The sequence below is a fragment of the Lactuca serriola genome, chromosome 7, assembly GCF_051521515.1.
Source record: "Lactuca serriola cultivar US96UC23 chromosome 7, Lser_US96UC23_V15, whole genome shotgun sequence".
Lineage (NCBI taxonomy): Eukaryota > Viridiplantae > Streptophyta > Magnoliopsida > Asterales > Asteraceae > Lactuca > Lactuca serriola.
This window is the reverse complement of record NC_136414.1, coordinates 181,958,854-181,976,852: the sequence shown is the minus strand read 5'-3', so window position 1 is coordinate 181,976,852 and position 17,999 is coordinate 181,958,854.

Sequence of the window (17,999 nt, the reverse complement as noted above, 5' to 3'; positions counted from 1 at the left end):
CAAAATCATAATATCTTATATTTCTTTGTAATAAAATGTAACACCCGGTTCCAGATACGTATTTTAAATTTAAATAATTTCATGTTTTACACTGGGACTCGACAAGTTGGAGGCCCAACTCGTCGAGTAGACTAGACTTTGGATGCGGGTTTTAAGTAACCTACTCGACGAGTAGATCTGTCTGGATGAAACCCTAATATTTAGATTTTGCACCCTATTTAAACGCTTTATGTTGTCCCAACTCGAAACCCTAAAGCATTTGGAGTGTTCTTGAACCATTTTTGTGTGTTTTTGGTGGTTTGAAGCTTGAAGAAAGAAGTGGAAGCTTGGGGGTTCTAGAAGAAGCCAGTAGATCCAAATGTTTTGCTTCATTTCCAGCTCATTCAAGCTAACAAGCTTCAACCTTGACCATCTATCTCTTAGATCTCTAGTTAGGGTTCATTTCTACCTTTTTAAGCTTTAGTAGATCCACTTTCAGGATTTTGTGGTTCTAAGGGTGTATGACTTCAGATCTGGAACCATTGAGGGTTCCCATGGCATAAAGGTGCCAACTTTATGGCCATAGGAGTCTCATGCATCATATAACCTCATTTTAGAGCCATATGAGCCAAATACCCCCATACATGAACATCAAGTTTGTACCTTTACGTGTAATATGGACCCTAGGAGGTCAGATCTATGTTCTGGATGCATTGAGCCCAACTAAAATTGACTTGGTAGATTTGGACTTTGGCGGACACGGCGAGTCGCTCATAGGACTCAGTGAGTCGGCTATGGTTCCCAAACCTTTTCTGTTTATGATCGAACTAGTTGAGTCTAGAACAGGACTCCATAAGATGGATGTGAATATGGACCTGAAGATCATGGAACTTGGCGATTTCAAGACTAAGTCCCAACTGCATGAAGATGAACTTGACGAGTTCATAAGGAACTCGACGAGTCTAGGACTAGATGTGCCTTCGTGCATAAACAAGGACTCGACGAGTTCAAGGATGAATTCAGCGAGTCAGCGATAGAAAGTCTCAACTTCATATGAAGGAGAACTCGGCGAGCTCTTGCAAGACTTGGCGAATAGGGTCGAAGCTTTTAGTGTTCTAAGGACTGTGGAACTCGACGAGTTGGTGGGTCAACTCGGCGATTTGAGTAAGCCAGATGTTGACTTTGACCCATAGTTGATGTTGACCAAGATGTTGACCTTGACTTTGACTTTGATATGAGTTGACCATGAAATGGTAATTAAGGAAGATCGTTATGTGTAGGAATTGAGAGGAGTTGATCTCGGCAGCGAGGACAGCTCGGACACTTCACGACACTGAGGTGAGTTACCTTCCAGTAGAAGTAGGTATAAGGCACCAAGGTCGGCCCACTAGTAAGAGATTATAGTAGAGATTATTGTCCTTGTGATAATTATCTGGTATGTTGTTATCTATGATGATTATGTGCTAGGATGCTAAATGTGTTAGTAGTAGTAGGGGCGGAATGGCCCTCGGATACCGGTTGAAAGATATCAAAGGGGTAGACAGCACCCATGTATGCCTAGATATATATTCATGATACACTATTATGTGGTAGTGGTAGGGGTGAAATAGTCCTCAGTTACCGGTTGAAAGATACCGAAGGGGAGGTTAGCTCCCAGCTACTGGTTGAAAGATACCCAAGGGGAGGTTAGCTCCTGGTTACCGGTTGTGAGATACCGAAGGGGAGGTTAGCTCCTGGCTACCGGTTCAAAGATACCGAAGGGAAGCCTAGCTGCCAGTCGTCCCAGTTAGATATCGTTTGAAAGATACTAAGGGACAAGCCTTATGTGGTATGTGGTATGATAGGGAAACTTATTAAGCTTTGTGCTAACATTTTTCAGTTTTGTTCCAGGTACCTCTTCAGCGAAGGGGAAGGAGCCGGCACGGTAGCAGCGCATCGCACACACATGATTTCCGCACTGTGATGTTCTTAGGATTATACTATGACAATATTATTATTCCATGACATGTTTTATGACATTTGATTTATGGGATGTTACATAAAACCTTGTCATTTATCTCAACGAATAACAACGGTGTCAAGCCATGACATATCAACAAATAGCAACATTATCAGCCCATGACACACAACAAATAGCACAGTCTCATTCCCAAGAAATGTCAACATCATATCTTAATCTAATTCTCGAAGGAATATCATTCTCACATCTCAATCTTATTCCCTAAGGAATTTCAATCTCATATATGATCTAATCATCTCCTATCTCAATCGAAAGTTCTTACTGTAATTTATCACTTCATATCAACTTTAAGAGTTATACCTTTACTCCAAATCATACTCTGATACTTCATCTTATTTCTATTTCGTTATTCTCTAAATTATCATAATTAATATTAAGAAATCTGCTTTTATCCCATGATTATCATCCTTGTCATTATCAATAAGCCTTCCACATAATGGATATCAACTAGATACTCAGCAAATCAGTATATTATAAATCATATCTTCGAATATTATCACGGCTTCATAACTCATCAAAATTAATCAATTAGGTCGTTCAAACCATTTTCTCAATTTAATCTCTCATATTACTTAAATCAATTATTAATTAATCATTCAAATTTGTTACTCAGATCGCTTAAATCGATCACTCATATTGATTACTCTAATTGATATTAATCACTCTGATCAAAAATTAATTGCTCAGATAGTCACTCAAATTTATTGATTAACTACTCTAATCATGATTCATTTCTCTGATCAATCACTTGGATGGCTCACCTAGTTTAATCAAATTAATCACTTAAATTATTTGGATCAATCGTTCATTGTAATATTTTTTCACTCAAATCAATTTCTCGAATCACTTAATTTAATATTGTCTACTTAGATCAATTACTCGAATCAATATCATTTACTCAAATTCATCATAATATATCTCATACTAGGATTAGGTATCGTCACCTCTCAAAGACTCAATCACAAAATATCGTCTACATGTAAGTCAAATCATCTATATGTATGTCAAATTGTCTACATGATATAATCATGTAAGTCTATGATTTTAATCAAAATTCTCATTTTGTAAGATCCAATCACCTCTCATGGATCTTTGTGTAAATCATATGATCTCGAGTAAAAGTCTTCATTTCTCAAATCCTATTTCATCTATATTCTTTGTCTCTTTCTCTTGATCTCTCTCTCTCTCTCCTTCTCTTTTCGCCTCTTTCTATCTCTATCCTAACTCATTCATCATCCCTCTCTCTCATGATTCTCAATATCTCTATCAAAAGTTTTCTACATCTTTATCTCTTTCTTAATATTAATCTTGTCATTATCTCGTATTAAGAGTAATATTATCACCCCGTCTCACACTCTCATACTCTATCTAATCTCATGCTCTAACATCTCTTTTAATCTGAGCTTTTTTATTCAGAACTCTTCATTATAACCCTCATATTATCTCAACTTTAAAAGCTATAGAATCACTCTAGTTTTATACTCTCGTTTTCTGTACACTCTTGAATCTATAAATATATTTAAATATATTTTAACTCATCTTCATCACATATATCTTCATGATAAATTTCCTGTTGCCTCACAATACATCATCATAAATCATCATTTAGTAATCTAATTTTTAATCTGTGTCATGGGAAACTCTCGCCACGTCGCAACTACTTGGAGTACATCTTCTACTAAATCTTCATAGCTACATTGTGTCGTGATCTCCATCTTGCCACATCGTGATCTCCACCACCCCACATTGAGAGCTTACACTCGTCACATCGTAAGCTTCACAAATCAACTATAGCATCGTACTTTAATGATCACGTCATGATCACACATGCTCACTTCATGAGGGTCAAAGTATATTGCTATTTTTGTTGATCTAGATGCATCATGTATTTCCAATCATTGCATTGAATATCTCGAATTGCTGCACCTCGTGTTTGTTGGGAAACTCATAGTCATACATCGCAACTCCCTCCAAAGTGTTCCGCAACATTATTTTATAAGAAAATAATAAATTATATATAGCTATAATTATTTTCCTCAAGTTTCTCTAAATGTCTAATAGCCAATTAACTCATATTCAAAAAATCAAATCAATTTGTCTAACATATTTATCAAATCAATCAAATATTATCTCTACTCTTAAGGTTTAAGTTTAGGAATCTACTATAAGAACCTAATTCTGTAACATCTGGATTCCCAGGTATCCTATTTTGTTCTTTTATTTTTGGGAATTGTGAGGAGACTCGGCGAGTTGGCGTCTAAACTCGCCGAGTATGGTCATGGATTCGTATGCGAGTTCACAGCTGGACTCGGCGAGTCCATGCTGTTTAATGAAACCCTAATTTCCAGGGTTGGAGACCTATTTAAAGGCCCTTAAGGCCGTCATTTGCGGCCACCAACCCCCCAGAGAGAAACCCTAAGAGATCTAGAGCGTTTGTGAGGAAGGAGAGGCCATTATTGATCCTTTTGTGGGTGTTGTTGCAAGAAGGAGGTGACCAAGGCAAGAGGAGGCTGAAGGAGGAGCGATTGTGGTGATTTCTGAGTTCTTAGAGATCATATTGAGGTATTTTGCTCGAATCTTCTTCAGTTATGATGTTGATTCTTAGTGTTAGGGTTTTCTAACCCTTTTAGAGGATGAATAAGTGGAGCATTTGGTCCCTTCTCGAGTCTATGTTCTGGATCTGGACCCAAAGAGGTCCAGAGACCTTAACCCTTGGAGCTTTATGAGTCATTTTGGGAGCCATGAGCTTGGGATGTCATTTTTTGGGCTAAATCACCAAGTTGGACCATTTTAATGTTGTATGAGTGTCAAGGTCTGAACTTTACATGATTATCATGCTTGGGAAGGCCAGATCTATGAATGTATGGGACAGATCTGACCTCAGGAGGCCTGTGGAGTCTGTGCATGGCATGAACTCGCCGAGTCCGAAGAACAGACTCGGCGAGTAGGATGAGGGTTTCCCGTAAATCACTCAGTGAGTGGACTTGCCGGGTTGGGGAATAACTCGGTGAGTCAGGGAGAGTCAGGGGGACTGGAGTTCAAGGCGGAACTCGCCGAGTTGTTCTTGAGACTCAGCGAGTTAAGTCAGGGTGGCCCCGCGATTCATGCCAGGTGGAACTCGTCGAGTCAGGGGAAGTACTCGACGTGCTAAGAGAGGGACTAAGAGAGTCAGTGGACACATGTAGACTCGCCGAGTCGCCCTAGTGCACTCGACGAGTCGGGTCAAATTTTGACCGTTGACCTTGTTGAATTTTAGGGTTGAGTACAGTTGTATTTATGAGAGTATTACTTTATGTGATTAGGCGGAGGCTAGATCACATTTCTTCCGAGTCAGATATTTACCGAGACGCCGAGGTGAGTCTTCTCACTATACGTTACCTAGAGTGGTATTATGCGATGACCAGAGGGTCTTATGTGTTATGTATGAGATTATGTGCTATCTGATATATGTATGTTGTATGATGATATAGACCAGACCGGAGGGTCCAACGAGCTATGACCGGACCAGAGGGTCCAACGAGCACAGGACTGGAGGGTCCTGCTGAGACACATCGACCGGAGGTTCGTATTATAGCCTCGAGTGGTGTATGTTGTATGTGGTATTTTGGGGAACTCACTAAGCATTTATGCTTACAGTTGTTGTGTTATGTGTTTCAGGTACCAGTGATGAGCACGGGAAGGCGCCGGCATGATTCGTACACACACATTGGAGTTTATATATATTCTAATCTTGGGGTGTTGTACTGATACAATGTTGATACAATGTTTTTAAAATGAATGTGAATGATATTTTATGGTTTTCAAAGTGAAATAAATTGTTTCAAATTTTTACGGTGTTACAAATTCACTCAAACCTCGGCTCTGATACCAACTTGTAACGCCTAGATTTTTCTACCAATGTGCACCCAAATTTATCAAAAATCATTTAAAAGTTGTACAAATAGTCTTACTGTACAATGGCACTCTAGCATATAAGAAGTTATTACAAGGATCGTGTTAGCATCAAGCACAGGATCGAGCCAGACATCACAATAAATCTACCGGCAAAACACATCATCAAAAAAATGTAAGCCTCACGGCTTAGTGAATAGCAGCTACTAAAACATAATCAAATAAATCGTAAATCATAAAAATAATATAAATCAAGTATATTCCACATAATTGTCACATATGTAATCATTTCATCAAAGGATTCATTTCTTCTGTAATAATCTATCTATCAAATACCTGTCCAATCAATAATCAGTATCTCACTCATATTAATCTCATGCTCAATGAACAATATATCAGATGTGTTATATCTTCCAATCATAATATATCTACCGATCAAATATTAATATATTAATACAATCCAATCTCTCATCTATAATCTATTTCTCAACATTTCCTCAATCTCTCAATCAACAATTAATATTCTCAATACTAATCAGTTATATAATAATCACCACAATTATCACAACTATGGATATTATAGTAGCATTACTTACCTAGTAAGTCAACAGGCTTACTAGGTAATCATTTCACCAAAGGATTCATTTCTTTAGTAATAATCTATCAAATACCTATGTCCACCCAAATTTATCAAAAATCATTTAAAAGTTTTACAAATAGTCTTACTGTACAATGGCACTCTAGCATATAAGAAGTTATTACAAGGATCGTGTTAGCAACAAGCACAAGATCGAGCCAGACATCACAATAAATCTACCGGTAAAACACATCATCAAAAAAACGTAAGCCTTACGGCTTAGTGAATAGCAGCTACTAAAACATAATCAAATAAATCATAAATCATAAAAATAATATAAATCAAGTATATTCCACATAATTGTCACATATGTAATCATTTCATCAAAGGATTCATTTCTTTTGTAATAATTTATCTATCAAATACCTGTCCATTCAATAATCAGTATCTCACTCATATTAATCTCATGCTCAATGAACAATATATCAGATGTGTTATATCTTCCAATCATAATATATCTATCGATCAAATATTAATATATTAATATAATCCAATCTCTCATCTATAATCTATTTCTCAACATTTCCTCAATCTCTCAATCAACAATTAATATTCTCAATACTAATCAGTTATATAATAATCACCACAATGATCACAACTATGGATATTATAGTAGCGTTACTTACCTACTAAGTCAACAGGCTTACTAGGTAATCATTTCATCAAAGGATTCATTTCTTTAGTAATAATCTATCTATTAAATACCTATGTGCACCCAAATTTATCAAAAATCATTAAAAATTTTTACAAATAGTCTTACTGTACAATGGCACTCTAGCATATAAGAAGTTATTACAAGGATCGTGTTAGCATCAAGCACAGGATCGAGCCAGACATCACAATAAATCTACCGGCAAAACACATCATCAAAAAAACATAAGCGTCATGGCTTAGTGAATAGCAGCTACTAAAACATAATCAAATAAATTTTAAATCATAAAAATAATATAAATCAAGTATATTCCACATAATTGTCACATATGTAATCATTTCATCAAAGGATTCATTTCTTCTGTAATAATCTATCTATCAAATACCTGTCCAATCAATAATCAGTATCTCACTCATATTAATCTCATGCTCAATGAACAATATATCAGATGTGTTATATCTTCCAATCATAATATATCTACCGATCAAATATTAATATATTAATACAATCCAATCTCTCATCTATAATCTATTTCTCAACATTTCCTCAATCTCTCAATCAACAATTAATATTCTCAATACTAATCAGTTATATAATAATCACCACAATTATCACAACTATGGATATTATAGTAGCGTTACTTACCTAGTAAGTCAACAGGCTTACTAGGTAATCATTTCATCAAAGGATTCATTTCTTTAGTAATAATCTATCTATCAAATACCTGTCCAATCAATAATCAATATCTCACTCATATTAAATCTCATGCTCAATGACCAATATATCAAATGTGTTATATCTTCCAATCATAATATATCTATTGATCAAATATTAATCTATTAATATAATTCAATCTCTTATCTATAATCTATTTCTCAACATTTCTTCAATCTCTCAATCAACAATTAATATTCTAAATAATACTCAATTATACAATAATCATCACAATTATCACAACTTGGATATTAGAGTAGTGCTATTCACCTGGTAATTCGATAGGCTTATTCCAGTCTCAGTTTTACTCTTCCACTATCTATCAGCTCGTTGCACAGTAACACCATTTATTAAATAATAAGTCCTTTAGAATCTGTCGAGACTCACTAATAATTATAATATGCTTAACCCGTAAGCCCATGGCTAAATCTCTCATATCAGGTATTTCTCAGGCAATAGGGTTTATAACCCTTGTTAACAAAACATGATATTAATTATAAGATTTTCTCACTAATCTCACCAACAGGTTCATAACAACTCCATATCACAAATAGTCGTAACCCTTACAAGGGCCTAATATATCTAATAATAATCATATATCATAAACATAATTTATCGGGTAAATGATACCTCACTGTATCCTACAACTCAACTTTGTAGCACTCGTACGCATGCATAACATCTCCGGTATCGATTCCCAAAGAATGGATCCCGAGTAGCATCTCACCTCGTGTACACCAAAATACTTCAAAACGACTCAAAACACTCATATTTATACTCAGGGGATGCTCAAGTCATGAGCATATACCTCTCACATCTTGAGAAGTGGTTAGACCGGTTTATGCCATGTATCCTGCTCTTTGGCCACGTGTTTTCGTCAATTCATGTTTCTCACGTCATGTTGAAACATCCCTCACATTGTGAGGGTCAAAGTTTTGACCCTTGACTTTATTTTCATTGACTTTCTTAATATAGTAGCATACTTTCATCAAATCTTCAAATGATCATAACTTCCTCATACTGACTCTGCTTTTGATGATCTTTAAATCCACAAAATCCTCTTAACGAGCTCTATAAGATTATTTAATTATCTTTTTGCTAAAATATCATTTCTAAAAATAAATCAATTTAAGGTTTTATCTCATTTACTCAACTCATAATATCTGTATTTCGTAAAATAACACCAGTTACGAAAAACCGGGTCTTACAAGAGATGTAGGAGTTGTCTACACAACTACAGGAGCTGTTAGACAAGGGGTTCATTCGACCGATCAGTTCACCATGGGGAGCACCAATCATGTTCTTGAAAAAGAAGGATGGGTCTCATTGGATGTGTATTTATTATCGGGAGTTAAATAAACTAACAATGAAGAAATGTTATCCACTCCCGAGGATTGATGATTTGTTTGACCAGCTTTTGGTTGCATCTTGGTTCTCGAAGATTGATCTGCGTTCGAGTTACCACCAGATGAGGGTTAGAGAGGAGGATATACAGTAGACGGTGTAATACCCTGATTTTCAAAAAATTACGTTTTTGACCCTAAATAAAAGAAAGAGTGCAATGAGGGCCCTAGTTGCATTTTTGTAATTTGGGTTTTGGGGGAGTACGCTGAGCATACTAGGGTGCGCCTTAATACGCTGGGTGTACATATTTACGTAGGGTGTACATGCCAGTGAAGCAAACCCTAATTTTTAGGGTTTAGGGTTTGGCTCATATTTAAACTACATTATATCCATATTTCCCCTCACTTCGTCAGCCTCCATCCTCTTAAGACGTTTTTGCAACCCTAATCCACCTTGTGAAGCATTTCTAAGCTTGAGTGTGTGTTTTTGTGTGTGTGTGTGTTGTGATTTTAAAGAAGAAGGAAGGAAATAAAAACCATCTTGGAAGAGTGAAGCTCTTTAGATCCAGAATCACACCACCTTTTGGTATCATTTGAGGTATAAAGTCCTAAACTTGGTGAAGTTTCATTCATATTTTTGTTTGGTTGATTTTTGGTCCATTTTTTCCCAAATGTGGAGATTCTTGAACATAGCATGTTATTAACCCATTAAGGTGTCCTTTCAGACCTTAGGAGGGGTCTTAAGTCATAAAAATGGAGTCTAAATGATTAGTTTTGCTCCATGCATTCTTAAAAGGTCTTATGGATTGAGAAGTTGAGTTAGCCACTTAATGGACATGCAAAGTCATAAATGTCGAAACTTTATGACTCTTGAGGGTAATTCTAGTCGTGGATCTGAAAGTGGGACGTAAGCGCTTAAGGCTTTAAGCACTTATTGAAGTTTGGGAAATCTGGGCATATGTCCTGCATAAGTTAAGTACACAACACATACGCAGTCAACCCTCATGATGGCGGTCAAGGTGGGAGTACGCCTCGTGTACCCTGGGAGTACGCCCTGCGTACATTTTCTTAGTCGACTCGGTTGGGTTGGCTCAGTTGACTTATGGATGTTTGACGAGTTTGAATTTTACCAAGTTTGACTCTCAATGGTATTTTAGGTATTTTGGATCATGATTGAGGAATCGTATTTTTTTGGATAGGTGGCGGTGAGAGATAAGATTCGGAGTCGGGATCTCATCATATATTGTTTTGACTGTGAGGTGAGTTTTGTCTCATTGTACCATGGGTCGAAGGCACCAATGCCGGCCCACTAGTTTTCGGTTATTTGTTAGTAGAGGGATGCCTTAAGGACTGTATATAGTCACGTAGGATGGACTGAGGACTCTTGATCTAGGTTCTCTTACCTGTTCCTTGCTTAGTTGTGGTTCTAGGGTAGGATCACCTGTCTAGGTGTATATCTCACCTCTGATTATATACGGTCATGCATTTCTTGGATTAATGCTACTTAGTATGTCATTATGCTGTAGTGATTGGTTAGATTTGTATTCTAGCATCGAGTATGCTGATAGGCTATATTGATTTGTTAGATCTGTATTATGTTGTCGATTATGTTGTTATGTTATAGTGATCTGTTGGATCTGTATCACGGTATCGAGTATGTTGTTATCTTATAGTGATATGTTAGATCGGTATCCTGGTAAGTAGGATGTTGCTAGGATATAGTGCACTGTTGGATCTGTATGTTATCTGTACTTATTGGTTATCATCTGGTGGAGTGCCCTAGGGATTGTCTGTGGTTATGTAGGATAGCCTAAGAACTCTTGGTCTAAGCTTTCTTGCATGTTCCTTGCTTGGTTGTGGCTCTAGATTAGGATCATCTGTTTTGGTGGCTATCTCACCTCTACCTACTTATGGTTACGCATTTCACAGAGGTTAGCTGGTAGTCGGACTGTGTGTTGTGAGAGAACTAGTAGGCGGTAGTCAGTTGTATGATTGTTGTTTGCATGTATTATGTGTCTGCTTGATCGTTGTTTGTTTATATGTCGACATATGGTGATGGTGGGTTGAGGTGGTCCTGCTTTGCGTTGTAGGCCAAAATACCTGGTGCGGTCTGGTTGTAATCCGAAGGCACGGAGGCTCGGGAGGAGCAGTTGGGTTGAGGCGGTAGGCCAACAAACCCTGTTATTGTGGCCTGGATAAACTGAAGGCCTACGATGCGGTCCAGTCAGACCGAAGGCCGAACAACGGCCATTATGCATGCTTATATGTTTATCGTATGGGGTATTTTGGGGGGAAACTCACTATGCTTTATGCTTACCCATTTTTTTATGGTCTCAAGTATCATCGGTAATTGTAGGAAGGAGAAGGCGGGACTGTACACACTCATCAACAACATTGAGGATTCCGTGTTAATGTAATTTGGAATAAATAGTTTTCTTAATAATGGATTTATAAATTGGAAAGTTTTACCTTAATAAAAATGAACATTTTTGGTTTTGAAAATTGGGATGTTACAAAAGGACTTATGGACTCGCTATCGTCATTACGAGTACGTGGTGATTCCGTTTGGGCTCACCAATGCTCCAGTCGTGTTCATGGACCTCATGAACTGCATATGCAGGTTGATGCTGGATCTATCTGTGATTGTATTCATTGGTGATATCTTGGTCTATTCAAGGACCCAGGAGCAGTATGAGCAGCACCTAAGGGAGGTATTGGAGACTTTGAGGAGGGATAGAATTTATGCGAAGTTCTCCAAGTGTGAGTTTTGGTTGCGCGAGGTGCAATTTCTGGGGCACCTTGTCAACCAGAACGATATTCTGGTCAATCCGACCAAGGTCGAGGTCGTGATGAGGTAGGAGGTTCCAGGGTCTCAATCTGAGATTCAGAGTTTTCTTGGATTAGCAAGTTACTATTGGAGATTCATCCATGATTTCTCCAAGATAGTGGTTCCGTTGACCTGATTAACGAAGAAGATCGTCACGTTTTGTTGGGGCCCTGGGCAGTAGGCAGCTTTTGAGATCTTGAGACAGAGCCTATGCGAGGCGCTGATTTTGACCCTTCTGAAGGATGTTGAGGATTTTGTGGTTTATTTTGATGCTTCTATCATGGGTTTGGGGGCAGTGCTAATGCAGGGGGGGTCACGTGATCGCTTACACTTCTGAGCAGTTCAAGCCTCATGAGGTGAACTATCTGACACATGATTTGGAGTTGGCAACTATGGTTATCGCCCTCAATATTTGGCGACATTACCTCTATGGGGTCCGTTGTACTATTTACATGGATCCCAAGAGCCTGAGGTACCTAATGGATCAGCCAAATTTGAATATGAGTCAGCGTCGATGGTTGGATGTGGTGAAGGATTATGTTTGTGAGATCCTTTACCATCTGGGGAATACAAATGTGGTGGCTGATGCTCTCAGCCGCAAGGCGGTCGCAGCTTCAATCAGGGATATTTGTTTGAGGATAACCGTGATTACTCTGCTATTAGAAAGGATTCATGAGGCTCAGATCGAGGCTGTGAAGGAAGAGCACCGGAAGAGTGAGCACATTATGGGTTAGGTGGATTACTTTGAATATGATAGTTGAGGGTTATTAACTCTTCATCAAAGGTTATGGGTCCCATATTAGGTCGGTGTATTCTGATGGAGGATGCGCACAAGTTGAGGTTCTCAATTCATCCCGGGGTGACGAAGATGTATAGAGATTTTCGTCCTGGTTATTGGTGGCCCTACATGAAGCGAGATGTGGCTTGGTATGTGGATAGGTGCTTAACTTGCAGGAAAGTCAAGGTTGAACATCAACGACCTCACGTCAAGATGCAGCCGTTGGATATTCCCGTTTGGAAATGGGAGGATATTACATTGGATTTAATTACAAAGTTGCATTGGACTGCGCACGGAGTGGATTCAATTTGGGTCATCGTGGATCGATTGACCAAGAGCACGCATTTTACCCCGATTCAGGAGAGTATCTCTGCAGAGAAGTTGGCTGAGGTATACATCAGGGAGGTTGTAGCGCGGCATGGGGTGCCGGTTTCGGTGGTTTCAGACAGGGATGTCCAATTTACTTCTAGATTTTGGAAGAGGTTCCATGACGACTTGGGTACTCGTCTCCATTTCAGCACGACATTCCATCCGCAGAATGACGGTCAGAGCAAGTGGACCATTCAAACCTTGGAGGATATGCTTCAGGCGTGTGTTTTGGATTTCAACGGGGGTTAGGATACGTATCTTCCGTTGGTGAAATTTTCGTATAACAACAGCTATCATGCCAGCATCGATCGACCAACTTTGAGATGCTCTATGAGAGGAAATGGAAGACCCTTAATTGTTGTGGAGAGGTCGGCAAGCAAGTCATGAAGAGTACCGAGGTGGTACTCAAGAATACCAAGTTGATCCATCAGGTTCGGAGTAGACTCCAGATAGCTCAGAGTCCGAAGAAGAGCTATGCCAACAAGCGATGATCAGATCTAGAGTTCCAGGTGGGGGATATGGTTCTCCTGAAGGTGTCACCTTGGAAAGGTGTCATCCGATTCAGCAAGAGGGGCAAGTTGGGCCCCAACTACACCATTCCTTTCAGGGTTTTGGCCCAGGTGGATTGGGTTGCTTATCGCTTGCATCTTCGTGAGGAGCTCAGTCAGATCCAGAGCACTTTACACATCTCTCAATTGTATAAATGTTTAGTGCATGATTCTGCGGTAGTACCATTGGAGGGTATTCAGGTGGATGATCGCCTAAGTTACATTGAGAGACCGGTAGCGATTTTTTACCGAAAGAAAAAAAACCTTGAGGAACAAGGTTGTTGAGTTGGTGAAAATCCAGTAGCAGCATTGCAAGGGTTCAAAATGGACGTGGGAACCAGAGTACAAGATAAGGGAGCACTACCCAGATTTAGTTAAGGCAGCGGACTTCAAGGAAGAAGTCTAATTCAAGTGGGGGAGAATTCTAACACTCAAGTTTTTGGTAAGTTTCCTTTTACCCTCATTCATGTAAATTCTTTTCATATTTGGTCCTTGGTTAGCACTCAGGGCATACTCTATGAGTACACTTAGGATACTAGCCATAAGTTGGTCGCGGGCATCACCCACGTACGTTGGGCGTATGTGGGAGTACGATGGGCGTACGCATGGATTGGGCAAACCCTAATTTTTAGGGTTTACACCCTATTTAAACACCATTATGGCACCTCCTGAACATTTTATACTAGCCTCCATCCTCCTTGTCCTAGAAATTGATACCCTAAGTGTGTTAGTGAGTTTTTTAGCTTGATAAAGAGATTTTTGGTGTCTTAAGGTAAAGTAGAAGAAGAGAACCCCTTGGAGAAGTAGATTAAGCTTGTGGATCCAGGATCACCTTCTCATTTGCAAGCTTTTAAGGTAAAAAGCTCACAAGTTTATGTTCATTTATGATAGATCTTCTTTATGGTGTTTCTTGGGCATTTTTGAGCCTTTATGCTAAAGGTGGGCTTTTGATCTACTCCAGAAGTAATGGATGCTAGATCTTAGCTCCATTTAGTCCCCATGATCATAAAAATGTCAGCTTTATGGAGTATTTTGACTGTAATGCCTGGTTCCTGATACACATTTAAATTATAATTTATTCATTTTTTGTAGAGCAACTGACGAGTTGGGAGCCCCGAACTCGTCGAGTAGAGATCAAAAGAGACGCGGGATTTTAAGTAACCTACTCGACGAGTTGAGAGCCCCAACTCGACGAGTAGGGCTACCATGATGAAACCCTAATTTCGAAGTTTTGCACCCTATTTAAGCATCCTAATCCCCACTTGCTGACCTCATTTCCAACCTCCAAGTCCCAAACCCTAGATTCAGAAACCCTAATGCATTTGTAAGCTAGTGAGCCATTTTTGAGTGAAACTTCATGTGTTTTGAAGCTTGTGAACGAAGTAGAAGCTTGGGGATTCAAGAAGAAGATTGTAAATCTAGAGACTCCACTTCATTCTCATCGTTTTCTGGTAAGTAAGTCTCAAAATTGCTTAGTAACTTCTTAGATCTCTTATTTATCATTTTATTGGGTTTTTGGTCCAAGAAGATTGATCTTTGGGATATGGACATCCCAAGTGACTAAACCATCTGATCTGGAATCATGGAGGGCTTTCATGGAATAAAGGTGCAAACTTTATGACCATTGAAGCCCGATGAGAGCCATAGGATGTCATTTTGGCCTTTTAAGCTCCAAAACGCAATGCATGGAGTGAAAGGTGTAAGCTTTACAAGTTCATGTAGTGTTTAGGGTCCAGATCTCTATTTGTATGCTTTAATTTGGAGTATGGATGGCTTGTGGACGAAGATCTAGGTCCTAAAGAGTTAGGGTTTAAGCTAAACCTATTAAATAAAGGTATTAATGGGTAAAGTTAGAAACTTTACCCTTAAAAGGACATTCTCAATGTATATGAGAAGCATGAAGCCTAGATCTGAAGTGTAGCGGCTTAATCCATTAAGATGACCCAAACAAACTAAGGAACTTTTCGAGTCCATAGAGGAACTCGACGAGTTAAGTCGATTTGCCCCGATTCTAAATAGGGTAGAACTCGACGAGTCTGAGGAGGGACTCGACGAGTTGACTCGCTTTATCATGACTACGAGTAGCAAAGGAACTCGGCGAGTCAGGGGGATGACTCGACGAGTTGGATCGCAATTTCAGGGTTCCTGATTTATAGAACTCGTCAAGTTGATGGGTCAACTCGGCGAGTTAATTCAACCTAGAACGTTGACTTTGACCAGAATGTTGACTTTGACCAGGGGTAAAGTGGTCATTTTACCCTAAGAAGGATTATTGGATTTTGGCTAAGTGTTATTATGATAATGATAGTCGGGAATCATTGGAGAATCCGTTAGAGATTCGTCACGCAAGATTTTACAGATAGCTTTGTAAGGTGAGTTTTCCTCCTGGTTGTATGGGTTAAAGGCACCAAGGTCGGCCCATATATATTTTGATTAGTAGCTGATTGTGGGCGAGGCCCGTATCTCATAGTTAGCCAAGTGTGGGTGAGGCCCATATCTCTTAGCATGCTTAGTAGATGTGTGATACTTTTATGCATGCTTAGTAGCTGAGTGTGGGCAGGGCCCGTATCTCATAGTTAACCGAGTGTAGGCAGGGCCCGTATCTTGTAGTTAGCCGAGTGTGGGCGGGGCCCGTATCTCATAGTCAACAGAGTGTTGGCGGGGCCCATATCTCCTAGTTAGTGGAGTATGGGCGGGGCCCGTATCTCCTTAAGTGTGGGTGAGGCCCGTATCTCCTAGTAGTATGATTATTTGTATGGTATGTGGTAGTTTGGGGAGACTCACTAAGCTTCGTGCTTATAATTTTCAGTTTTGGTTTCACGTACTTCTGCTAGTAAGGGGAGGAGCTCGGGATGGCTGCATTGCACACACCACAACGTTTAGCCTAGGATGATTTACTCTGATATTTGGACATGTGATTTTGATATGGTATTTTGATATGATGTTTTGAGATACTGTCACTTATTTTTTTATGAGATGATTTGGGTTACTATGGTATTATTTATAAATAAAAAATGAGATTTTTGGACCGTATTTTTTGGATGTTTCATTGACCTATGCATGTATTAAGACCTTTGTTAAGCTCTTTTTGAGCTCTTAAGCCCCATAAAGCCATGCATGTTTGTAAAGTATCCAGCTTTATGTGATAAGTCACCTTTAGGGACCGGATCTGAGAGTTTGAATAAAGGGCTTAACGGTTTAAGTGCTTAATGGAGTAAGTTGGCACACTGGGGAGTACATTGGGCGTACCCAACTTGTACACTGCACGTACTAGCCTTAGATGGAGTACGCTAAGCGTACAAGCTGAGTACGCCCTACGTACTCAGCAGATGGGAATTTGGGCTTAATGTTCGTGGTTTTGGGCCATAGTTGGGTTTGTAAGCTTGGGCCTGGTTGGGCCATTAGACCTCTATTTTGGGCTTTGGGCTGGCATGTTGGGTTTCCTTGGATTTTAGACCCATGATGGGTTTGGGGCATAATTTAGGCTTTATGATTTGGGCCTTTTGAATAGTTGAGCTGAGCCTTGGCTTTGGGCTGAGTTAGATAAAGGGTAAAATGGTCTTTTACCCTGTTTATGGGCAAAATAGCTTAGACTTTTGGTTATGGGTCGAAATCCAACTAATGATTGGATGTATTGATTTTAATAGCACGGGGTTTTTTTGGGCCAGTAGTCAGAGATTCATTCAAGTGATTCAGCCGCTATAGGTGAGTTTCCTCACTGTGTTTAGCAGTTCGAAGACACCAATGTCAGCTCATGGTTTATTATGTTAGGGTGCTAGATGTCTACATGACTCTCGCATGTGTTATGTGCTGGTATGCTTATCGGGAAAGGCTTGATGTCGGGCGGGGCCTGATGATTATCATGTATGCTATTATCTTTGTGATTATCACATGTGGCATATGATTATATGTTTAAACATTATATGTATATCGGGCGGGGCCTAATGACTAACATATTTGAATACCGAGCGCGGATCGATGTTGGACAGGGCCTAATAACGGGCAGGTCCCATTATTATGTATGATATGTGGTATTTTGGGGAACTCACTGAGCTATGTGCTTACGGTTTTTAGTTTGCGTTTCAAGTACTTCTAGTTCAAAGGGGAACACCCTGGGATGATTGCAGAGCGCACACCACCTTATTCTGTATTTTGTGATTTTCTCCAATGTTTTATGATGTATTGATACACTTTGTTCCACCTCGGTTTCATGATGTTGTTGTTGGATAAGGTGTCTAAGT